The 25,664-nt window shown below is 42.7% G+C and overlaps 1 protein-coding gene across 1 annotated transcript in view; it reads left to right on the top strand.

The window, feature by feature from the left end:
* The first annotated feature begins 384 nt into the window (after nt 1-384).
* Nucleotides 385-25,664, top strand: part of LOC311139774 (myocyte-specific enhancer factor 2D homolog) — a 63,402-nt gene continuing 38,122 nt past the window's right edge. The window contains exon 1 of the mRNA XM_084174722.1: nt 385-541. The gene's annotated coding sequence lies outside the window, so the exon portion shown is untranslated. The remainder of the gene's footprint in view (nt 542-25,664) is intronic.

Here is a 25,664-nt window from a genome sequence, read left to right on the forward strand (position 1 = left end):
TACAAGGCCAACACATAAGAAATCAGTGGAATCCCAATTGAAATGACACACTGCATTGTTTCAAACGCTGTGCGTAAAATCGAGAAGTAAGATAATATTGATAACGGATATCACGCTAGAGATGTTATCCCTTACAGTAAACATAAAAGGCGGAGGGATACACTCACACATGATCTCACCATTAGTTCTTCCTACTTCACCGTTCACCTTCTACTAACTTCACGTCGACGTATCAAATCCTCTGACGTCTCCAGTGATTGGTTAAGCAACACGAATATCTCTTGCCTATTGGTCCGGCTAGTGTCAATCATGAAGCAGTGCCAATCAAGATAGATTGGGCAGCAGCAGCTACATTGTATCGTTTGACAGAACTAAATAGTTACCTTGTACATCAAGAGGAACGATTTTTTGTATTTATACTGACGTTGGTAGACAGCCTGTCTACATCATCTTTATTCCTCAATCAACATTTTAAATACATTGTCATATATATTTTTGAATCTCCGGTTTCACCAGACAGATGTGGATACAGTTCTACAGGGTAAGTCACTCTTCACAAGCCTGCTACCCAGGTTCGATACCTGCTAGTAAATATGTTTGGTCAGTAACATTAGGCAACTGTTTACTTTGAATAACTTATTTTTAACAACATTTTGCTTACGAATGGCCACTTTCTGATGTCATTGTATGGAGGGCAACTCCAAGCAACCATAATTTGGTGTGGTGGTCGCGCGCTGTCTCGTGCTTTATTTTGAGTGTCAAGGGTAGACTACATGATGGAGAGTTTGCTTGCTGGTTTGTATTACTTGCAAACTAGGGATTACTTTATGTCGCCTCAATGGTATGATAATAGCACAGTTAATAACCGCTAATAATTGGTGATTGTATGGATGCAGGAATTCTCTTCCTTCATGTGCGCAACAGCCGTGGTGACCGTTCACCAGGAGCTGTCAGAACGATTAATGAAAAGTGTCACCGAGGTTTTGACACGATTACTCTTAATTTCTATGAATTTATTTCACTTAAGTGAGTAGAATGGATGGTTTACTGCCCACTTTATTCCTATTAATAGCCTATGGTTGGTTGTTCCTTCATGGCAGACACGCAATTCTATGGTCTCTTTCTCCATCGGCAAGAGAGTGACAGCATAGCATAGCGCAGAGAGAGCATCAAGGTGTCAGAAAAAAAGTAATTTAAAGAACCTTTTGTGTCAACTGAATGCGCATGTACGTTTACGTTTGTGTTTTGCATCCATCAAATGGTAAACATTGACAAAACACTTTTGACCTGACTGTATAAGATTGTGACTGCGTAAAAATGACAAGATTAGGCAAAATGCCATCTCACATGGTTGCCTGTGGTGTAATTGCTGTTTTCTCAAGGGAAAAGTGTCAACAAACTATTGATTTCTCCTCAAATCCGGAATCGATTTGCGCGTGAAAGTGTTGGAGATAGCGTGTGTTGTAATAGGAATTATTCCCCAATATTCTTGGAGGGAGAAATTTATATTCTGTCAGTTTTTCCATTACCCTTGCATGTTGTTTTTACAGTAACACAGGAAGTCAAGTGATTTGAATTAGTGCTCTGCCTAAACATCTATGTCACAGTTTAGTGTCTCACTTGTGGGATTAAATGTATTAATGTCTTTCCCCTCCCCCCTATAAATGAGGGGCATAAACTGATGAGTGTTTCAGCTATGCAGGCAGGTATAGTGCATGTCGTGATTCCCGTCAGGGTGTCACGTGGCAGAGACAGGGTCCTCAGGGACGCAGTCCAGATAGAGGTTCTCACCAGCCCTGGCAAGCCTCAGAGCAGTCAGAGACCGAGTAGGAGATTACAGGACAATGAGCTGTCTCCGTAATGACATGCCCCTGTGTTTCCCACTGAGGAGTACTTACAGGTAAGACAGGGAACACAATCAGAAACCAATAAGAAAAAATAGTAAATTACACCTTTCACCCTGATGAAAAGATAAAGGCTAATCTGTTTTCATCATTGAGACGGTATGGGTCAGGACCAGTGCCATGGACTGGGTATTCCAAACAATACAGAGGAACTCTGCTGTCTCTGAAATTGTCAAGATGTCAGAGATAATGGGAGCTTTACACCCCTCCCCCTCACAGCTCCCAGTACCTTATCTATTCTCGTCTCTCTGGAAGACACTGGCCCTCATGAGTCTCCTGTGCTGGCCTCAATTTTGACATCATTAGAGGCTCCCGCCATCATTCCCACATGTGCCACAGGACACGGTAGGATGTCATGAAATAGTTGAAAGTGTTTGGGTATTGCAATTGGACTGAATGATTTGCACCCTCTTTCTTTCTCCCTTTCTTTCTCCACACACACACATACAAGTCCTAAATTGGCAGATTGAGTGTAAGTAGACTAGTGTACCTCATGCAGTAAAAGGAAAGGCTTTAGCATCATATCACTTTTAGACTCAGCAAAGTAATCGCTTTTTGTGTGCCTGAGAAGCGTGCCCGCAAGCAAGGGGGCATCCTACTAGCCTCTGCCAGAGAAGTCTCTTACTATTTAATAACGGGCAACTCAAAAATCTAACTTAAGTTATATTAAAGGCAAATGGGTAACCCTTTACATTAAGTTGGTCTTATACCTATGTAATAACGCTCCCGAGTGGCGCAGCGGTCTAAGGCACTGCATCTCTGTGCTTTAGGCGTCACTACAGACCCCCTGGTTCGATTCCAGGCTGTATCACAACCGGCCGTGATTGGGAGTCCCATAGGGCGGCGCACAATTGGCCCAGCGTCGTCCGGGTTTGGCCGGTGTAGGCCGTCATTGTAAATAAGAATTTGTTCTTAACTGACTTGCCTAGTTAAATAAAGGTTAAATTAAAATAATAATACAAAATAAAAAAATTACACAAGTAAAAACAGCATGTTTATATGGCACCATCTGAATATTCATGCCACATTGTGGCTCCAGTCAAAAAATAAGATTCCTCTTGTTAAATCAGTCTCCAAGGAATAACAATCATCCTCTCATCTGCAAACACAGAGGGTCAGCTATTGTGCTCTTCAGACATCTCACATGTGGCAGTCTGTATGGAATAATGTCTGAATATTTGTTTATGTAAGTGTTTGAGTATGTGCCCATACAATTACTGTATTTTTATGTGTGAATGTGAATGTAAAATATTTGTTTTGGCGTGAGCATCTGTGTAGGGAGGGAATGAAAGAGACACAGAGAGAGTAAGGATACTTGAGAAGGGATAGAAGTGGGGGTCTAGCAATCTATGGATTAGGCGAAATAGTGAGTGGTCAGCATAGCCCTAAATCCTTAAGATGCCTGCTGGCCAGAACATTCTATTGGTCAAGGCCTTCTCTCCTCCAATTACAGTGTAATTTCAATTAAGCACTAATCTCTGGAACAATCAATGGTGTACTGGCCACTCCTTGCCTGACACAAATATTGATGTGATTTAATCACTGCTTAACCCTAGGCTGAAATAATGCCTGGACAGTTCAAGTTAAATGTCTGTCTGACCTCCCATGCACTGGCTTATAGCTGACCTCATGTTATCTCACTCTAGTGTGAAGGAAGACGTCTTATTTTCACTTCAGTCAGGTCAGATAAGTATAGCCTCTGCTTATTGTCACGCCAAAACCCCCAATTGTTCCACCTGTAACAAACCAACAGCTTTGTAAGGAATGAGAGCATTTTTGTTATATCAAGCATCACATACTGAGTGTGTGCTCTTGCCGTGTTCGTTTCATGGCCTCTTTTGTGTTATTTTATTCCAGGGCAGCTTTGCCCACTGCTTTTCCCACGCTGAGCGTGGAGAGCAGGAAGAACTACGCTGCACAGCACGGTCCTGCCTTCTGCCATTATGGCTGTGATTCAATCATCACAGGGCCTCACTTTACCCCAGCACACTGTAAGGGAAAGAAATGTCACCCTCGCTCTTCGCTTAATGGAGCCACAAGCCAAAGGTGCTTTTCATCATGGCAAAAACCAACAGCCGCTTAAAGTGGGAAGTATACTGGCAAGCTTTGCCTCTCCATCCCCTTTCTTTCCATGTCATTTCAAAATGGCCTCCCCTCAATGCTTCATCCTGAAGTTGCAGCCAGAGGACCTCCACACAGGGGCAAAGACCTACAGAGGTGTAATGTGGGAAGCAGTCCTGGCAAGCTTTGCCTCCCAACCGTCCCTCTTTATCACCCTTTTACAACATTGCTTCCCTGGTCATAGCCAAGGGTTAAGGCCCAGTGAGCTCTGCTTCTCCTCGGCTATAGGGCAGAAAACACCTTACTTACCCAGGACTAATCTCTCCTCCAGCAAGCTCTTAATTGAGCCATCATCAGCAGCTGATTCAGGGGTTAAACAACAATTAAGGTAATGTGCAGAGAGTCATAGCGGAGCGAGTAAGGGCTCCATTCCAGAGGGCAGGGGAGGTCAACTAGGCCCAAGGGTCCCTGAAGGAAAGAAGGGGATGGAGTGGACCAGTGGAGGGGTTAGGATGCTGTGGGAGAGGTGGAGATCTGAAGTGCCCGATTAGGGATGAGTGGTTTGGACCATGGAGTGGAGCAGGTTAATGGTGATAATGCTGGAGCCTGAGATTCTCTACCGATCAGTGGTAACTAGTGTTGCACGGTATACTGAAACTTCAGTAGTTTTTCGATAATCGAACATGAAAAATGGTTCAGTACTAGAATATTTGTTACTTTCGGTACTTCTGTCAAATGTGTCTCACGCCGTCTACTGATTGAGAGAGGATCAAGTCTGTCTATCAGCGCAGCCGATGTCCCCTTATAGCACGAGAGCACTGTGCATGCTCCACTTACTCACTGCTAGCTTTAGACTGTCCTGAGGAACCACTGTTCTCACTGGTTGTCTGGGCTGCATCCCCACTCATGCTGCACAGACGTTAACACACCTGAATAATGCAACACGGCATGTAGAAATGTTGAAACTGTTAATTACTGTTTGCAAAATAATGTCCATTACAGGCTAGAACACTTTACAATGCAAGAAGATGATACCGATAGCTTCCAGTTTTGTAGGCTAACTTTCCTTGCTAGCTTACAGTTTAAGCTAACGTCAATTCACTTACCTAGTACCTTGTTTGTGATAATATGCAAACCATAACACAAAATAAGGCTGATTTCAAATAAGATTTTAGCCAAATACTTAATTAATTCACTTCGTGTCCCCCGCCTCACGTCTCTCCCAGTCAGTATCATCTTTGCTGGAGCCTTGAACTGACTGTGTGTGTGTGAATTACGTCAGGGTTCTTAATTACAGAGACAGCGCACACTTTTATAGAAGAAGAGATTGATCCTTCTATTCAAATGTTGTTGATCAGTTAGGGCTGGGATTCAGGGCTTAGATTAATTCTAATTTATGTTTTAGCGCTTTATTTCAAATGCCTGTATCGCAAGAATCACATTTTTATTAGTATTTTTATTAGCGTTTGTCCGCTTGTTCTCATGTTGTCTTTTTGGCCTTGCCTCCTCTGCTCCTTCTGTGCTGTGTGCACCTTTCCATTTACACACATACCAAGCCCCTCCCCCTGCCACTCACAACAACAAAAATGAGAGATCACTTCTTCCTCTCTGACAAGCGGTTTCGACTCGCTATTTGAGGTTTGGTCCAACATAATTGGTCATATGGAGACCAAAATACATTGAGACATTATTTTACTGTAATAGAGGAGAAGTTAACCTTTCTAACGATACCATTTTTATGTCTCAACTCCTTGCATGCAGAGCAGACACTACTAAAATGGGAGTATCAATGAACATTGATTCTGGAAAATGTATGCTCAGTTTGTCGCGTGCGGCATTGCGGTACCATGTACTGCTAGCAGCATTTTAGCCAAAGACTGTTATACTAGCTGTCTAGTCTGTGTTTTATAAATGTGCAATAACCATAAAAAGCACAATTTATATAAGGAATTGGCAACTCATTCTGAGAAAGAAGGTCGGTCGCTTGATTTCAACATCTGAACAAAGTGGACAGGCTAGCATGCTGTCCAAACAGTTGGAGACGGACAGAAGGGTGTGTTCACAACAATTCAACTGTTCTACCTTGTTAGCTAGCAAATAGATCCAAGTTGGCTAAACTTGAAGTATAAAGATTAAATGGCTAGTCACTATACATAGGGCTGGGAATTGCCAGGGACCTTACGATATGATTTTATCACGATACTTAGGTGGCGATACGATATGTACTGCGACTCATACTTTTATATTTATTGCGATTTAATACTGTGATTTTATTGCGATTCGATGTTCCAAACATATTGCACACCATATGTCTGTTGCAGAGGGACAAGAGAGAGCCATGAAAAAAAGTGCTGGAAACAAATAGCTTCTTATTTGAAAATAAGATGGAGAACGAGCTATGAACGGAAAATACTGGAGTTTTGGTGCAAGTACAGCCAACTAGCGCAAAAATAATATTGCTATATTGTCAAAACGATATGATATATTGTCAAATAATATCCCGATATGTAACTGTATCGATTTGTCTCCCTCCCATCACTTACTCACTAGCACCTGTGCTTGTGCTTGAGAGATTGTTTATGAGACCAGTGTTAATTTTCTATAATGCCTGCTACAAGAAGTTAGTCATTATTAGTGAATGTGCATTATGCATGGTTCTAGTTAAATCTAACAAAAAGGGCATTTTCATAGACAGACTTGAAAGCCAGATCAGTGATTATAAGTTCCAAATGGAAGGGGAACATATTGTTTTTCTTCTGTAGGCCAATGAAATCAGCCAAAACAAGCTCAATAATTCAATGTATACACACACTCCTTTTGAATATGATTCATCTGTATTGTGAATAGGCCTAGGCTACATCTTGATTTACCCAGTTTATCAATAGACTAGAGATTTACCATTCAAATAAATGATGACTATTATGTGGTAAGAAAAAACGAAGTAAAAAGTACCATTCTGTGACTTTGGCTAATACACCTTCTTTTTTTGACATGGTATCGTTTTGGTATTGAGTATCGTGATTCTAAACCTGGTATCGAAGTCAGAATTCTGGTATCATGAGTGGTAACGGCCTGGTAGAGTTGAGGTCTGATGGAGTAGTGTCTTATTCTAATTACCAGAGGGTGGTTCTTGGCATACCCCCAATCTAAAGGTGAAGTAGAGAGGATTGACATATTCTCAACACGATTGTAGGTAGCCTATTTGAGGCTCCCATTTTGCATCTTTTACTACCCTTCAGATTTGATTCCCACCCACCTTTCTTGGTTATTTCGAATAAGCAGACGTGATTGAATGTTATGAAATCATCTGAATAGCAGTGAGAAACAGCTGAAATTCTTTCATTTTATTTAGAAATACTTGACAATTTTATTTGACTGAAATGGCTGCTTGCTCTCTAGGGGAGGTTCGAACACCTTCGACCTGAGCATGTAGAACTTCGCACTAGTTAATTGGGTACAAGGACGCAATGTATCAAACGGCTCCAACACACCAAAGAGTAATCTCATGAGCATTTGAATCTGTTACATCAGTTCTCATGATACTTGGGTGTGAACTGAATAACTATGAGGACTGACTGGTGTCACTCTGAAAAACTAGTTCCCTGAAACGAGGTGGTTGCTTTTGTGCGACCACCCGTGTCAGTTTACAGCAAAAATAGCAGCTGCTCGCATCTTGAAGGGGAAGTTAGGTTCCAAATCTCTGCTTGTTTGAATTCAACCATAGACTTAAAGCCATAAATGGTTTAGCGATTAGCATTCCATTGAACTGCCGGTCATCAAAGCATACCAATGATTTCCTATTAATTTAAGATATGCTGTAGCATTCATCAATACTCAGCATTCATCAATTCTCACCATAGTCTACCATAGCTAAAATAACATGTTTTTTTATGTATGTCTCAGCTCTAAATGGTCACTCTTGATCCTTATTGTGGTGACCGCATTAGTTAGCATGTTAACATCTCATGTCGATTAGATGGACTCCTAAAGATGAAGAGATCTTCCGTGGTTCTTGTAAGGACAGCTAAATTCACTGAAATGACCCATCTCAACAGGTCTTCAACAGTTGGTTTATCATCAGATACCATTGTCTTGTGATTGGTTTGCTCACTATGTTTCTATATGTATGTCAAGCATGCACCAGCTTATAGTTTACAGTGATCATTCCATGAGGATCTGTTACATAAACATATTGCTGAAGATTTAAAAAAAAAGAATGGTAAATCCTTACACCCAGTTGTTGCTTTTCTCTAAAAATACTCTGCTCAGAGCACTACATTTATCCAATCCGCCTCTAAAGACATTGCTTGAAATATACAGCTTTGGAGCATAACATTGAAATCTGGGTTGACCTCCTTTTGGCTAGTAGGTAGAAACAGATGAATAGATGAAAATGGTGAATGCACGTACCATGTATTTCTATCTGGGATTATGGAATCTGTAGGAGTATATTAAAACTCCCTCATTCCGTTTCATGACGGTGTCCATATCCTTTTGTTTTCATTCTTCTTCTCTTGCAGTCAGTTGTCTTGCCAGAGGCTTTATCCAGATTAAGTCTAATTTTCCATCCTCTTAATATACTCTTTGCGAATAGAAAGGGTAATCTTGCATAAAGCTAACCGATGGGCTTTTTGGGGGTCTTTGGTGGGATCAAGGGGCAGTGGGATCAAGACATCACAACCTATGTAGGCTAAATGCAATTTAGCTGTACACATATGCAAGATTATCATTAACAAATGAGTCTGAGATGAGCAGTGATTCGGTACACAAAGTGTTACACTACACCACACTGGGGCCTGTGTGACCTTGACTGTGGTGTCAAAATTTAATTACATTTGTGTCCATTCAGTTCAACTCAGGCAAGCTTTTTCTACTGTCCATTTCCACATAAAAGATCTCAAAGAAACAAGGTAATGAGAACAGTATTTAGATAAACTATTGAGTCGAGCACAAATGGGGGAGCTTTTTAGAGGAACCAGAAAGAGGCCTTCTTCCCTCAATGCAGAGTAATTATGGTGATGGTCTTGTCCCCGTTCCTCACAGCGGCTCCCTAACAAACATGGCTCATAACTAACCTGAACCAGTGTGTTCAGGTAATGTTAGATTTAATGTAAGGGGAGAGGACGTTGGATCAGGATCAGCGACCACCAGTGAACTGTATTTAATCAGAGTATAGGATCAGGCCTTTGGGAAAACCAACCCGTGTTCTTTGGAAAATGCAGCTGAATCCATTGGACAATGTGAAAACTTAAAGTCTGTCATTGTTACAAGAGTTCAAAAGCGGCCAGGAGAGAGACGATAATAGAAGGGAAGAGCGAGAGAAGAGACTTCCACAGCCTTAGAGAAATATAATAATCCCAACTTTGAGACTGAAAGAGGAAAAAGAGCGAGTGAGACCGAGCTAGCTATGCCGCCGTGCTGTCGGGCTTACCGTGGTGTGAGAGCAGGGGCTGGCCATCACTTCGGCACAGCTGAAACAGCAAGCGCCAGGGCCAGGAGCTGAAACACTACACCTCCGCCTCTCACGCTCCTCTCTCCTTCTTTTTCTCTCCCTCTTTCTCTTTGATCTCAAGTCCTGCCATTTCTTGCTCCTCATCTTTTCCAAACTCCCCTCCCGTCTTATTCCTCCCAAACCTGTCTTACACTTCTCAGGTCACTGACTTACGGTACATGCTGTAACGGTACTGTAAGTTGTGCCCTCAATTGAATGTTTATCACCCTTTCCTCACTGGGGAGTGGTAGAGTTTTATGGTTGTACAGATGTGGTACAGTAATGGGGCCATCTGCACAGGGTTCATTGTGTTAGGCGTGCGCTCCATGCGGGGTGTGTTGGGTTACGTTGGGAGGGAAGATGGCTGGCTTATTCCTCTTCTCTTGTGAAGCAGCCATTACCCAGAGCTGGGAATGGTTCCAGTGAGTCAGAGAGAGAGAGAGACAGAGAGAGAGGGAGGGAGTGTAAGAAATCCCCTCTCCACCCTTCCAAAGTGACACACTTCCCATTGTGTGTGAATGTATGTGTGTATGTGCATTTGTGCCTGTGAGTTTGTGTGTATTCATGCTTGAGTATTTGTATGCCTGATTTTGTATGTGATTGAGTGAGAGCACGTGCGTGTGTGAGTGAGTGAGTGAGAGTGTGAGTGTGTGAGTGAGTGAGCATGCTGGTCTGGAACAGATCCCCAGCATCAATCTGAGTAGCGCGGACAACAACTGGGAAGGGCAATCTGATGTTACCATGGAACAAGTGTTGAAATGGCAGACTACTGCGTGTTATAATTTTGGCCTCCCGAGTGGAGCAGCGGTCTAAGGCACTGCATCTCTGTGCTAGAGGCGTCACTACAGACCCTGGTTCGATTCCAGGCTGTATCACAATCCGTCTGTGATTGGGAGTCCCATAGGGCGGCGCACAATTGGCCCAGCGTCGTCCGGATTTGGCCGGGGTAGGCCGTCATTGTAAATAAGAATTTGTTCTTAACTGACTTGCCTAGTTAAATAAAAATACAAAAAGAATACTCAAAAATAATACAGCCTTTGGACGACTGAAATAGTCTATAACCAGGTTTTCATCCAACCTTTTTATGTGAGTAAAGTACGTGTCGAATAAAAATGTCATGACAGGTCTGATGGAAACAGCTCATTTGTTGGTAAACTTTCCAAATGTAGACCGAACTAAATACGCCAGACAAGGTGGGATCTGTTTGTGTATGTACAATTAAATATGTGTGAAATGGCGGTGGTAAGTCTGTGTGATCCTCCCACTACGACTCAGCAAAGCATGCAGTTTTATTAGTCTGCAGATGAAATAAATTATATGATGAACTTCACAGGGTGGTGAAAGTGCCCGGTGATGAGCTTGATGCTCCTTTCCAATAAATATCTAGGGTCTTATTCTGGTGACATGGTGATCGATGCTTGGCTGCCGTTTGTCCATAATAATCTCATCATGTAGGCTATACCCACACTGTATCTGCGAGCTGTTAGCTAAGGCGCACATGCCAATACCAAAGTGGGCACATTCGCTATGAAAATCTTTCGCCAGCTGGATAGAAACCTAGCTTATGACTCTCAACCTTTCCCCTATTCACCACAATGCAATCCCACAGGAAATCCATCCAGTTAGTTTGTTATGAGGAAAATGCAGTGACATTATAGATGGTGAGAAAAATACACTATTTTTAACCGATAGCCATTCCTCTCCATGTATTAGATAACATTTAATTTCATAGTGTTCGCTGACTGACTCGTCCTCACCTCTCTCTGTCTCTCTCTCTCTCTCCCAGGCCTCTTATGCTCTTCATCCCACACACACTCTCATATGTGCACACACAGAGACATATATCCACTGGGACACACACACACTCACTCTCTAACACTCACACTATGTGTTTACAAGTCAGCTTCCATGTGCGCTTTGGCCTCGACACCCCAAGTGAATCTTAACCACTCCTTCCTCTGGAGGAGTCTGGCTATTGTTTATATAATTTAAATGGTTATCACGTTACAGCTAAAAGCCAACAGACTAATTTCCTTCAGAAAGAAAGAGAAATAGAGAGAAGAATGGAGAGGAAGAAAAATGGTGGTAGTAAATGAAAGAGATTCAGCAAGAATAGATAGAGAAATTGGAGAGAGATTGGAGGGTGAGAAGGTAAGTGACGAGTGAGAAGGTTTTCTGCTCCATTTTGCACACACAGCAAGAATACCTAAATCCTAAATTCTTTTTTTCACCCCATGGTTGGTTTTCCCATCCAATCCAAAGAAGTGCTGTGCTTTCAAATCCCCTCTCGTCTAGAGCTTTACCCCTTTACAAACTGTGTACTTGTCCTAAATATCAAGACAGCATTCCCTCACAATTCAACTTTCATAAGACTTTCAGTCAATCTGTCCCCCTAGTGATCACAGCTCCCTGTAAGAAGAGCACTTCAACCACTGGTAGTTCAACTGCAGCCCAAGGCCCCTTCAGCTGCTTTGACCTTCTACCGCTACCTGTAAAACTGACATCTTGCTGCAAGTCATTTTGGACAGACTTTTCTTATAAGGCCACTGTTGTCCATTCTATTTTGAGTGTGAACTTCATGTGTGTGTCAGTCTAATATGCTCCTGAGAAGGTTAAGAACATATTGCTTGTATACCTGTAATTAATGTATTATTTAATAATTGAAAGCAAAAATGTAATACAAAATAGGGCATCATGTAACATTATGTCTACTGATTACATAAAAACATTGAAATTATTCAGGATTAAAACCATAGTCAATGATTTAGTTCCATTGTAATCTTGCTGTTTGGTAATACCACTCAGGACATTCGTAAGGGAAGCAGCAAAGGAGCTTACCGGGTTTGCTTGTACCATAGTTATAGTCGACACTAGAGTAGCATGTGTTGCTGCTCTCATACTGTACACAGTGCCCACACACTGAGCCGCATGGTCAAACCAAGCCTCTCCAACACATGCTGTCAGGTCATAAAGCTCTCTTTTAAAGGACCGGAGTATAGATGGGTTAGAGATGGCGAGGTCAACTGAGTTGGACATGTGGTTACTGGTAAAGCTGTGTTTTTCATGCAGGACAATTCCTGTGGAGTCACAACAGGTGTGGAATTGGAACTCTGTGTGCCTATCTGTGTGTGTGTCTGTCTGTGTGTGTGTGTGCAGCTCAGAGGAATTATGGAGCTGGGGACTAAGAGGAGAGGAAGGGGGGTTATAAAGGGTCCCCTCTGCCCCACCTGTAGCCTGTCAGCTGTTGTAAGCCTGTTAAAACGTCAGCTGTTTCTGAGGAGAAGTGTGTGTGTGTGTGTGTGTGTGTGTGCGTGTGTGTGTGTGTGTGTGTGTGCGTGTGTGTGTTAGTGAGATGGGGGATAAGGAAGGGAGGAGTGTGTGTGTGGAGGCCTCCCCGCCCCACTGTGTACATCAAACGTCTCGTCGCCTGGGGTATTTGTTTGTGCACAACACAGCGCCTCATCTGCATTGTGCGCAATGACAGTTGGGCCATGCCGCGCCGTGCTGAGCAGCTCATATAACCCCCAGTCTTATTTTCCCTTAGGATCAGCTCCTCCATCTTAAATACCGAAGTAGTCATCTAGCACAGCTCTTGTGGTCCATACCAGTCCATGGTGCTCTGAAGGACAGACTTCTGGACCCAAGATGAAAAAAGTTTACTGAAAAAGCCCATTGGGCGTCTATTACCAGAATGCTAATAAAATGAGCACAAGCAATGGTGAATTTCCATGTAGGCTGCTAGCTAAATTTGCTAACGAGCGAAAACGAAAATTAACAAATTGAAAAGACAGGCAAACTAGCTCATGAAGTTATAGATATTTATGTAGGAGCTAACAAATGTCGTTTTTGGTGAGTTTGGACATTTACAAGCGAATGTGAATGAGAGACATTGTGCAAATTAACAAAGTTTTGATGCATGCTTGTCTGAAGGAAGAACAGTACTGGCTCTCCAGCAGCATGTCTACATGCTGTGTCTGTGTGGAGTCTGGAGTCACTAGGGCAACGGGCCTGCCTGCTCTGCTCAGAGAAGAGGGGGGAGGAGCAGACAGGCCGAGAATGGAGAGGAGAAAAAAACGCAAGGAAATCAAGATTGCAGTGGCAGATGTACAAATAACTCATCCAAAGGGCTTTGACTTCTCAAATACGGCAGAAAGCTAACACAATATGATGCCCCATCACCTTATTCATTCAGGTACTTACTTAGATAGCAAGTTAAAATTAGGGGTCGTGTTAACGCATAATTCTGCGTTTTTCACTCAGGAAAAAAAGATAAAACGCATAAATATCTTGCTGTGTTTTGTAAACTCAGATCTAAAATGTTTCTTATTGTAATTTCTGCTCTGCATCAGACAAATCCCAGACGGGCCTTCTATCAGACAGCGCTCTGACTGATGTGGAGCTACTTTTCTCCATACTTTTCTCGGTGTAGCCAGCCAATTTCTATCCGGTAAAATGCAAGATTAACTTCAAGCAAAACATTACAAAATGTAGCTGGCTACATTCTTTCTATGATAGGCCTAAACATTAGAAATATGATGGCCGTGCATTGTTTAAAAAAAATAAAATACCTACCTTTTTTCATTGTAAGCTCATTTACTTGTGTGGCTGCCAGCCAAATAGCGTTGCACTTCTGTTGTCATCTCATGAAAATGAAGCTATTTTCTGCTGAATGAGTTGCACAAATGTATTTTCTGTGAAGGAAAACTATAGTTGCACGCCCCTGATCACTCTATTGAAGCAAAAAAACAGACTGTCAATATAGAACGCGACCCCTGTCAATACACAGCTGGACTCGCCTGCTCCCGCTTTCTCCCGTTGTGCTATTTACAAACAAACGTGACTGGCTCAACTGTTCTGGGGAACTAGGGTAAGCTTCATTATGTAAAATAATGTGACAGGTGAAATGAAGAACGTGATCTGCTTTATCTCCTAACGCATTGCACAAGTTGACTGTAGGTATTTACTTTTTAAAAAGCCACAAATATTAAAATGTATAGAAAAACTGAAAATAAATCGTTTGAACCGTATAGAAAAACCATCCCGTGGCTATTTCCAAATACCCCGGTATACCGCTCAAGCCTAATAGCCACCACCATAGATTAGAATGTGGGCTCGGTAGCCTTTCTTTTTTTCCTCAGTTCTTTTATTTATCCAGTGATCATGTATAATCTGAAGGCTGTAGTAGATTCATACAGATATTCAACATCAAGTATACTCAAATTGGATTTCAACATATGGTCAATTTAAGACGACATCATGATTCTACAACTTACATTGATTCCATTATTTGTCTTTACAAAAGAATCAGAGACCACAGGCATTGGGTTTTATTGAAATGTCCTACTCTGTTCACAATCAAAACAACATCCTGAGGACGCTGTTGATAAACCTTTGCGTATAAACGTTATGTCCCGTTCTGTCTCAGCCTAGACTAAACGTCTGCCACCTCCCAGGTTGGTCAATCTGGTGTGTGGTAGTCTCCGAGTGTCGTGGCTGGCGACTGCCTCCGTGTGTGAAGGCAGGGGACCTTTGTGGTGGCAGCTGAGCGAGGCGCGGCTGAAGGGAACAGGTTACTGCGTCTGTTAGGACTCATCTCGCTCCTCTTGACCTCTACCCTTTAGCTGTGACAGCTCCCAGAGCTGGGAGATACCACATTTCCCCTGATTAGGAGAATGAGGCAAGGTTCTCAGGGAGGGACACTAACAGAAATCGATGTTGTTGTTGTTGTTGGACAGTAGTTTTGTTCAAAGAATTTGGGTCAAGTCCTTTGGTTGTCTCTCCAAGCACTGTGTTGATATTCATGAATGAGATCATATTCGTTACTAAATGTTAATGATGTTGTAAGGCTGTTTAGGGTAAAGTGGATTGGATGTGTTGGCGTCTTTCTTTTGAGAATCCTCAAATATCTTAGTGGCAGCTGTTGCTGCCTAGGACTGAAAGTTGTGCTGAATGGTCAAACCCTGAAGGAATGTCTGTCAAGTCTCACATCAGACCTCAGGTTAGAGCTTCAGGGGTTACTACTTTTACCCTGCAGATTATTCTCCTAAAATAATGCATTAGAGAACATTGTTTTCACATGTTATTGTTGTTATGGTTGACACAATTGTAATATCAATTGTCACGAAATTAAAATGCTCTACTGCAGTTTCTTTGTAATTAGCTTTTTTTATGCAGTCCCTGAGAAGGAAGCAGATTTGCGTAATTAGGGTATTCATTGTCAAACACTTGAAAGCATATCATGTTTGTTCACAAACCTAATAGTCACTTACAAAGAGAGTAGCAAATGGGCTTGTATTGAACAAAGCATCCGTGAATTTTCTATTCTACTTTTAGAGCAGAGAGTTCCTTCTAAAGACACAACTTTCATGGTTCATTTTCTATTCCTTTATTTTATTTTAAAAGTGTACATTGTAAGTTAGTCAAGATACCAGAATTTTGACTTTGATACCGATACCAGGTTTAGTATCACAATACTCGATACCATCACGATACTAAATACCAAAACGATACCAAAACAATACCATAGCAAAATAAATTATGCATATTAGCCAAGTCACAGAATGGCACTTGATTCAGACAGATAAACTCAGGTACTGCTCTGTTCAATTGTTGGGCATCTTTTGAGTTCAATATCATTACATTTGAAAATGTTTGTCAATTTTTTGAGCCATATATGCATTAATTCAATCAGTTATACAATGATACAATCAATTTGACTTTGTTTTTACCAATCTAACTACAAAACAACAATGGTAATAACATATTTAAATGGTAAATCTCTATTGATAAAACTGGGTAAATCAAGATGTAGCGTAGGTCTTCACAATACAGGTGAATGCATATTATTCAATAAGAGTGTGCGCATGCATTGAGTTATTGAGCTTGTTTTAGCTGATTTCATAGGTCTACAGATGACAAACAATCCCTTCCATTTAGGACTTATTTTATTGGCAACTGCTAGGAGAACATTACTTTATTGTACTGATCATCAACATTTGCATAGAAGAAGCAATCTCTTCTTTTATAAAAGTGTGTGCTGCCTCTTTAAGAAATGTAATGAGGTCATATGCTGAGGCAGAATGTGGCTGTGTAATCTGACTTTGTGGCTATGGAATCTAGTGTAAACCAGACAGGAGGCAAGGGAGACAAAGAAGTGAATTAGTTTTTGGTGGCGAGGGAGACAAAGTGAATAAATAAGATTTTTGGTGACAATCAGCTTTGAAATCAGCATATTTTGCGTTATGGTTATCACAAACAAAGTACTAGCGTAGTGAATTCAGCTGTAGCCTAAACTAGCAAGGAAAGTTAACCTACAATTAAAGCTGGAAGCTACCGGTATGGTCTTGCATTGTAAAAAGTATTCTAGCCTGTATGGACATTGTTTTGCGAACAGTAATGAACAGTTTCAACATTTCTACATGCTGTGTTGCATTATTCAAGTGTGTTAACTTCTGTGCAGCATGAGTGGGAAGCTAATGCAGCCCAGACATTTCTAGCAAGGAATGAGTAAGTGGTGCAAGTGTGCTCTGCTCTGCGGGCTGTAAAGCCCATAGCGCAAAGAGCAAAGTACCTGCTTTATTAAAGGGGCTGCGCTCAGTGCGCTGATAGACAGACTTTTGACAGAAGTACCGCACGTAACAAAAATTATAGTACCAAACCATTATAATTTTTTGGTATCTCAAAAGTACTGAAGTTTCGGTATGCTGTCAACGCCAGTGTAAGTAGTATCCACGTTCTCTGCCTGGGTAGACCCTGAAGGAAGTGAGTCAGGACTCCTAGGGTAAGCAGCTGTCCAGCACAGAGATGTGTAAGAGCTCTATGGATGTTTATTTGCATGTCCTTTTCTAAAACAAAATGTCCCTTCCAGGAGGGTTGGGAATTGCAATTGTCCTCACGATGCGATATTATCACGATACTTAGGTGCCGATACAATATGTATTCGGATTCTCACGATTCTATATGTATTGCTATTTGATACTGTGACTTTATTGAGATTAGATGTTCCAAACAAATTGCTCATCCTATGTCTGCTGCAGAGGGACAAAGAGAGCCATGAGAAAAGTTTTGATCAGTCATGGAAATAAGTGCTGAAAACAAATTGGCTCCCTGTTTAAAAAGAAGATTGAGAACAAGCTATGAAGGAAAAATACTGGAGTTTTGGTGCAGGTACAGCCAATACAATATGTCGTCAAAAATAATATCCCGATATGTAACTGTCTATTTTCCCCCCATCACTGCCTTCCAGCATAATAATGTGACTTTGCCAATTTGGTATTGTGACTTTTTTCAGGGGAAAGATACAAAATAAAAGCCTTCGTTCCTTCATTCTCCATATTCTCCATACTGCAGCTCTACCACCACCATCCCTCTCCCTTCTACTCTGCCACCACACATGGGCCAGCAGCACCACACAATCCTGGGCAGCGTTCACATTAGTCACCGGAAGAGAGGAGGCAGTCACATAGATCCCCTTATTAGGCTTTGGGCCAACACAATGTGTTCAACATGGAGAGCCCCAGGCTGCCTAGCTAGCATACATACGATAAGGGGGGAGGAAGGGAAAAACCTGGAGAGGGACAGCGAGATAAGGCCATTACCAATCACTGGTGTTGTGGAAATAAATGTTTCCTCAAAATGTCTTGTGTTTAGGGCTGTTGTGCATTTTTCCCATCCATGTGCAGATTTCCTCTCCGAAACTCGAAGGGAGCCATTTATTTTCCCTCCCTCAGATGTATCCATATAAGTTATTGCTTCGAGACGAGATTGCTCCTCGGAATTTCAACCCTTTGTTAACCCGTTGGGTTCTGGGCATAGACGTGCCTTTACCCATAAAGATATTTGCTGTGTTTTGTGGAACCGCAATGACACAACTGTTCAACAGACTCCTGGCCTCTCATTTCCCACACCCTCTCGACCCCCTCAGAGATTTGAAGGTCATGAAAGGGCACAGCCTGAGATTTACTCCTTGGGAAGCAGAGTCATTCTTGAAAACAGACACAAATGACAACTTGTACATATGGCATCACTTCTCAACTCTCGTGTGTAGATTTCTCCAGTTTTCCAGCTTTTAATTGGGCATGATTGTGAGATTAGAGCTAATCAAGTCAGAGCCTTCAGTCGTACCGTTGAAAGGTTTGCCTTCTTGCATGACACAATAGCAATTTTAGAGGCAAAAAATGACTACATGCAACATGTGTAAAAGAAAAGATAGGTAGGTCAAAATACAATTTCAGAACATCTACAGAATTGGGAATGCATAGAATAGCACTAGTCTGGTGTGCCCAACATTTCAACAGCTGAGTATGTGTGTGGAGATGACAGGGGGTAGGGGAGAGTGGCTGTTGAAACTAAAGGTGTGTAGGGGCAGCTGCCACTGCACTTACAACAGCTTGTGAATCCGAAGGGAGAATGTACACACACGTGTACAGGCCAGGGAATAGAGGGGGGGGGAATAGAGGAGGGGTATAGAGGATCTGACAAACTACACAGCCTAACTGCATATTAGGGCAAAGGGTGACCTGTGAAGAGTATGATAGGGAGGGGGTTGACCAGGGGAGGGAGGGGAGGGGATGGGGGGGGGGGGGTCCAGGGGAGGGAGGGGTGGGGATGGGGGATGGGGGGGGTTGACCAGGGGATGGAGGGGTGTGGTTGTCCAGAGGGAAGGCGAGCATGGGGATGGGGTCGCCAGTGTGAGGGGCACTGCTGCAGTTGTCATTTCTACCAGTCGTGTGCAGGACGGGACACACCACACTTTGTTTGGACCTGTCTAACTGGGAATATGCCTGAACTTTGACTTAGAATACTCTCGGTGCCACTGTAACTGAGAGTCTTTTGGATTCAATTTAGTGTGCTTGCTGGTGCTTTTTAAAGAGTCTTTTTAAACTTGTGCCTCTGATTTTTGACTGCTGTCCACTGATCAGCCAAGGGTAAGGGCAACCAATATCGGCATTGCATTTTCATATAAGTTTGTTACTTCCTTACAACATGACTTGTGCATTGACTCGAATGTTGCTCCGGCTAAATGCCAAATGAATTTAAACAGAAAAATGTCACTCCTGAGCACAGTCGTAGCATGAAGCGTGACTATTTGTACTTCCCACTGAGGCCTCTACTCTGGCTGAAGTTCTAATTAAAAAAAAGTTGTCTTGGTGGAATAATATTACTATACTGTTCAGCATATTCTTTAACAGAACAGCCAAAAGTTCAGTGTAGTTGCTATATTTTTTGTTTTGCTTGTGTGGTTTAGTAATCAGTATAGGAAGCTAGTGATGGCACATCAGGACTTTACGAGGCAGATGTCAAAGAGTGTGAGGTGACTTACTGTGTGGCCTGTGCTTCACTGTCAACCACACAGTGGGGCCAACACTAATAACAGTTTCCATACTGGTGGTTTGGTAAAGCCTACTTTGTGAGTTCCCCATTTCTTCTACAGCAGGTCATGCGACTCAGTAGGCCTAAGTGACATTTGGTTTATTTGATAGCCAGTTTTCATCCAAGTGCCATCTACATACAGTAGTAGCCTAAGGGTATGCTTTTGCACTTTGATGGTTTTTAAATGTTAGCAATGTGCTAATATGCTATGAAATATGGCCTTACACCAGTGGCGATTTTAGCATGTAAATCTTGGTGGGGCAAAAATTAAAAAAATGTGGGATGTATGCCAGCAAAGCCACTACACTACACAACACAACACTAAACAATACATTAATTGCACTACAACGGTGACAAACGGTGCCCACAAACAGCAGTCCCAACATCTTACCACTACTACACCTGGCTATCAGCTGAGCCTTGTCTAGCAGCGAAACAGTTCATTCAGCCTCATTTACTGCCTTTTAAAAAACATAGCTGATATGGCTGACTTGCTTAAACAAATGTGGTTTCTAATGACAATTGAGATGTACAAACTATGGCATAAGGGGACGACACGCGGATAAGAGGCAATCCGTAATTTCGATTAAGACATTAATGAGCGAGCTAGGACTGACGTAGTCAATATAACTATTTGTTTAGCACTTTTGAAATACACAGCTACAGAATTCAGAACATCGGCCGTTCTTACAGTGTTCTTCCTGTATACCAAGTCAGAACTGTAGGATAAATAAAGGGGGCATATAAGCAGACAATGAAAGCTCTTACACTATTCGATGATTACATTTCTCTAAAACAGGTTATAGGCTACATGTGCACCACCAAGTCAGAACAGTACGCGAAATTAAGAGGGGGAAAATAGACCAAATTAGTATTACTTTCTTAGCTACAGTATACATATCTCCCTGGCATATTACATAATTTATGCAGCAGCATACAAGACATTTTTGGACTCAAGACCTTGTTGTGCTGTGCTCATTTGCTGTGCTCATTTGAACAGGAAGGTGGCGCGGCGGTCCTTCGTGGGCAGATTTTGTCATCAAAGTCTGGCATTCTCTGGATTTATGGTGCTTTCAAGACAACTGGGAACTCTGGGGAAAAAACAAGGTTGAATCATGATGACGTCATTGATCTTCAGGTCGTAGCTCTAGAAGGAGGCCCGAGTTCCGGATTTACAATTCTGAGTTGGATGACCGCTCAAAACTTATTTTCCCAGTCGGAGCTTGTTTTTTCCCGAGTTCACAAGTTGTCTTGAACTCACTTTCGCAGTCCGGGTTAACAGTTGTTTTGAGCGCGCCACAAATCATGCTTCATTGACAGCATGGCCAATGTTGAATGTTTCTCATTTTAAACTTGGAAAATATACCCTTAATCCCAGATTTGGGCCCACACAGTAGCAGGCTAGTGATTGCTTTGCAATGCTTGCAGTTAGCCACTGATTTCTTCCAAACCACTCATTGTTGAATTTGCGATTTCCATTTTCCATTTCCATTTTAGTCATTTAGCAGACGCTCTTATCCAGAGCGATTTACAGTTAGTGAGTGCATACATTTTTTCATACTGGGAAACAAACCCACAACCCTGGCGTTGCAAGCGCCATGCTCTACTAACTGAGCTACACGGGGCCTGTTGTGTAATGTTTATGTCCAATGGCCGATGAGCACCTCAGGGCGGCAGGTAGCTTAGTGGGTAAGAGCGTTGTGCTAGTAACCGAAAGGTCGCTGGTTCTAATCCCTGAGCCAACTAGGTGAAAAATCTGTTGATGTGCCCTTAAGCAAGGCACTTAACCCTAATTGCTCATGTAAGTCGCTCTGGATAAGAGCGTCTGCTAAATGACTAAAATGTAAAATGATACGATTTATCTATAATTTATCTTCATTATTTCTCTTCATATGACAAGGATTAAAAAAGATTTGCCAGTAGATTGTCGACATGATTCATGATGATGACTGCTAGCTAAGATTTTGAAAGTATGATGTTGACATGATCAGTCCAATCAAAGCTACTGTAGATAGAACGTGATTTGACGTCATTTTATCTGTGGCCAATGACCTTGAGCCTTCTTGGATGGGCACTTTTAATGTAACTCTATGGCAGCACCCAAGGGGCTTGAATTTTCGAGCTCTACCCTTAGACTTGGTGGTGACTACTGTCCCAACGAGTGACAGAACACTGAGCTAATCACGGCGCAACTAGAGAACATTAACCAACACCTACACTCTGTATTTTCCGCTGGCTGCCCCACCACCACCACAGAAACCACTGAGCTAGGCTGAAACACCTGTATTTTGGAGCTGCCTTACTCAAGAAAGCAAAAAAGAGACCATGTTTGTATGCGGCTTTATTATATATATTTTTACATTGTTTGCCAACTGATATGTGACACGTATTAATGGCAAAATAACATGCAAAACAGGCTCTGCCCCACCTGCCCTGAATGACGGGTCGCGACTGCCTTACATAATCGTTTATTTTTGTCTGTTCTTTCGTGAGAAAGATAACTCTTTCAAGCTATTGATCTGTGAAGTAAAGTTAGTTAACTCCAATTTTCCACGTTTCCATTGCAATTGGCTGCTCACTGAGAGTCTGTGCTTTCAATAGGGGTTTGAGACACTAACTGAAAAGGTGTTGAGTTTTTCAAGACATGTCAATTCTACTTCCTTTAATTATATTCATTTAGCACGCTTAACAAAGTCACTGATCATACACTTTTGAGCAAAAGGCCCTGCTAATGATCATGCAGCCTCAATAAATGTTCCTCAGATGAATAACAGAATGATGAGAACTCTTGTGAGAGCCACTGCAGGTGCATAGGGGATGTGCAGGATACAATGTAAGTACATTGAACTCTTCAAATGAGGTTAGTGAAAGAACCTTGGTTGTCTAACCAAAAATGTATAATTATTACACATGTTGGGTAAATACATTGCAAGCTCCTTCTATACGTTGAGTTGTGCTAAACACGGGTAATCTCCTGAAAACAAAACCACAATGTTTGAAGGAATAGAAAAGTGTCATTTTTCTCTTAATGCGCTGTTGAGTATTTACGGTCTCATTACCATATTTATGCCATAGAAACATGGTACGGTTCTATGTACAAGAGCTTTTATTCACTAATGACTTGTAAAAGCAGGAAAACTGTTTCGAATTCGACAATGCTGAACCAAGACATTCCAACACCCACTCACCTGTAGTCTTAAAAACAAACAAACGTGATACTATTTAGTGATAGATGGCTATACTTAGGTGCCAGTCAACTATCTTGATCTTGTCTTTCTAGCTCTTTTTTGAGGCCTCATTGACAAAGCATGCTCGACTGGTGACAACCAACGCATGCACACACAGACCTGCGCACACACACCGTCTCCCCGAATGTCACATTGATGTCATCAGTGTTTTGTCTGGAGGGTGTTTTTCTCTAACAGACCTTCAGCGCTGGTTGGCCCTCATCTGATGCGAGGTGAAAGGGAACGTTTGGGGGGAGGGGCACCCATTGGGTTTCTCCAACCGAAAGACTGAGAATAAAGAGAAAGATGATGAATTGAGTATTCCCATTACAGACATACTGGGGGAAGAACCTGTGGAAAGCAGCAAAGGATACTTACTCTACCGAGGCACCTTTTCTTTTTGTTCTGGCATGGCCTCAGGAGCGTTCCAGGTGAATGGGAGCAGTTGCCAACTCCCAGGGGTGGGTGGGTGGGTGGGTGTGGTCCTGTTTGTGCTTGAGTCTGTGATGTCACCTGACAGGTCAAACCACATCGCCACACTAATGACGCGTTGACAGAGACAAGCCACTGTCAACAACAAACCTGACTACACCAGTCTTGTGGCCCTCTTTGTGCATATGAATGTGTGTGTTTGTGCACAGTTAAGTGAGAGTGCCTTCTGCGACATAGACTTGTGTTTGTGTATGAGTTTGTGATTCATTGTATGTGTGGTGGCGGTAATTCCGTGACAGTTGGGTGCTTTGAGGTTGTGCGCCTGTGTTTGTGTATCGTGTGTGTGTGTTGTTGGGGTAGACTGCAGTATTGACAAGACTGGCAGCGGGGGCGTGATTCACGAGCCGAGGAGCGCAGATCTCTTTACCGCCCATCCCAACCCTGTCCAACCTCCTCCAATCTTCCCACCCCCTTCTAGAAGTGCTGCTCTTGCACTGCAGCTACCCCCTCACCAAATCCCTCCCTACGATTGGTGAAGAGGAGGACGAGGAGGGGAGTGGGATCATATTCCCCTGCCAGTGTTGGCAGCATAGACACAGGCACAAGCCCAGTCACAAGCCAAACAGCAGACCCAGGTCCAGCTCCCCTCCTTCCTTCCTCTCCTCAAAAGAATCTAAGCCCACCACCATACATTTCTCCACCATATCACTCACACAGATTCACCTTCACACTGAATACTTCGGTAATAAGCCACAATGCACACCCGTCTGACTAAAACAAACGGTCAGTCAACAGGCAGTGCGGAGCGGGCCAGCCCAGCGGAATGGCTGTCCCGGAACATGAGGCAACAGCTGGTGCTGGGAGTACAGCCCAAGGTCCCACTGGGCAGGATGAGAGAGAGATCAGTAGCCCAGGTACTGCCTGTATTTGCGGATATGTCTGCCCCAATGAAGGGCTAACTAATCAGACTCCTGCCCCTCTGTTAAGGTGGCCTCCATGCCTCAGGTGTGGATTGCAATGATTATACGCAATACTGTGGTGGCACTCTGGTTTGATTGGATTCAATTCAATTCTGAGTAGCAATTTCATTTGTATGGAGCAGCCAGACTGTCATCCATCATCTAATATTTTATCGTTCATACAGGGAGAAGGGATTCTACCTTTACCCTAGCTAGGGTGACCATGGTGATACTGAATATAAGTATTGATTTGCCTGGACTACAAACTGAGAGAGAGATCTGTCTTGTTGATAGCCTCCCCAGAGCCCGTAGCCCCCATGCAGTCGGAGGGGGAGATTCTGTCTGCTCCCAATGAAACCTGAGGCCTCAGCAGAGCCGTAGGTGACTCCCCTGATATTGGTGATGTCTGCCAACAAGGCAGCGTAAGCATATACACAGCGAAGCTTTTAACTGCTCTCAATAAACAGATCTGGATACATAAAACAAAACGAAACCCACTCTGTGTCCATTAATTAGCTGCCAATGAGAGGCAACTTACATTTAAAGGTTCATTCTCTCATGATATGGGTGTAAGTAACAGTTTCCTAACTATAGTGTAGCAGTGTTTGTTATGAGCAGACTGTGGTCAGTCCTGGCAGGCTCTGGTGCTGAGTGGGAAAGGTGATGGATTTCTCAGCCGTGCTCTGGCCTGACTCCAGCAGCCCCTACCACTGATTGTTATCTCTGTGGGTGCTCTGATCCAACTTACAAAGAGATGGACATACACACACACGCTCGCAAATATACATAATTGACAGCTTGACACATGTATAGCCGAATACACTGACAGGCTGACACACAGTCATACATACACGTATATATGCATTGACAGAAGGACATAAACACATGCACAAAACCTCTCCAACACAAATCTCTCTGCCCATATGCCCTGCTGCTGTGGCATGCAATTGTCGTTTGTGCTAGATGTCATGACTCAGTCGTGACCCCTGTGCCTCTGCACTGTAGGCTATGACACATGCAGCAGGGTGGATAAGGTGGTGGCAACTCTGTGCAACACTGTGACTCCTACTGTGTTGCACCACCTTGTAGCCAATGGCTCTGCTCCCTCATAGGCTGAACAGGAAGTGGTCCTCTGAAATGGTTGAAAGAACAGCAACAGATGTTCTGAACTTGCACACAAATGATGCACCAATGTGTATCCGTTATTTTATGGATTATA

The sequence above is a fragment of the Coregonus lavaretus genome (genome assembly GCF_964263955.1).
Source record: "Coregonus lavaretus genome assembly, chromosome: 13".
Taxonomy (NCBI): Eukaryota; Metazoa; Chordata; class Actinopteri; order Salmoniformes; family Salmonidae; genus Coregonus; species Coregonus lavaretus.